General features: G+C 44.9%; 1 protein-coding gene across 1 annotated transcript in view; it reads left to right on the top strand.

The window, feature by feature from the left end:
- Nucleotides 1-976, top strand: part of PRKG2 (protein kinase, cGMP-dependent, type II) — an 85,315-nt gene that overhangs the window by 7,650 nt on the left and 76,689 nt on the right. The window lies entirely within an intron of this gene.

Genomic DNA, 976 nt, shown 5'->3' with positions numbered 1-976 from the left:
TACTAATAGAGTAGATTCACCAGAGGGGAATTCTATGCTGACAGCAAATATGAAAATTTAGTATCATAAAAAATAAATGGTAAATTAGACATATTTATAGCAACCACAGGCAATAGCTACAGAATATATAAGTGGGGGCTCAAATACGGTATTAACTGACACACAATTCAAGTTTGAAAGTCTCATCTTCTCAAACACCCTGGAGAGGCTTTGCTGCATCTCAGCATTTGCAGACAGCAACACAGTTTAGACTCTTTATTCCTACCTGGCAAACAAATGTGTCTCTGTAACGTGTGAAAATTCTCAAATGCAAAAGTGATTAGCAAGGGAGGAATGGGATCTATTTAGCTCTAAGAAAAGCACATAATTTACCAGCATAGCTTGGAATAATGACCCACCAACTTGGTCCTGACAACAGCCAATCACTAATGCACCGGCGTCGTCACCGAGCGCCTGCTGAATTCTCGGACCAGCTTCCCATGCTCTGGCCTCATGATCTTTGAGAAAAACATCTGTCTTGCTGTTTAGGAGTTGACTTGGGAGTTGTGTTTGTGGGGCTCGGGGTGGAGAAGGGGGGATTAGAATTTCCCATCGTTGAGCAGTTGATCTTATGTGTTTAAGACTCAACCTGTTGAACTCCTCGACCAAATGGCCCTGAGTATGCAGCGTTCCGATGGCATTTCTTGCGTTAGCTTAAATCACCCAGGACATTCAGTTCTAGAGGCAGCCCTGGCCTTTCAGCCTCTTCCCTTGTTCTGTTCTCATAGGAAAATGAGAGTGGAGATCATACCAACATACTCGCTCGTGTGCTTTACGAGTTAAGTCATCGGCCGGGCGCGGTGGCTCACGCCTGTAATCCTAGCTCTCTGGGAGGCCGAGGTGGACGGATTGTTTGAGCTCAGGAGTTCGAAACCAGCCTGAGCAAGAGCGAGACCCCGTCTCTACTAAAAATAGAAAGAAATTAATCGGACAACTA

This window comes from Propithecus coquereli, unplaced genomic scaffold (genome assembly GCF_000956105.1).
Source record: "Propithecus coquereli isolate 6110/MARCELLA unplaced genomic scaffold, Pcoq_1.0 Scaffold26, whole genome shotgun sequence".
NCBI classification, from domain to species: Eukaryota; Metazoa; Chordata; class Mammalia; order Primates; family Indriidae; genus Propithecus; species Propithecus coquereli.
Note: the sequence above shows the minus strand (reverse complement) of the source record. Positions and strands in the feature narration are given on the sequence as shown.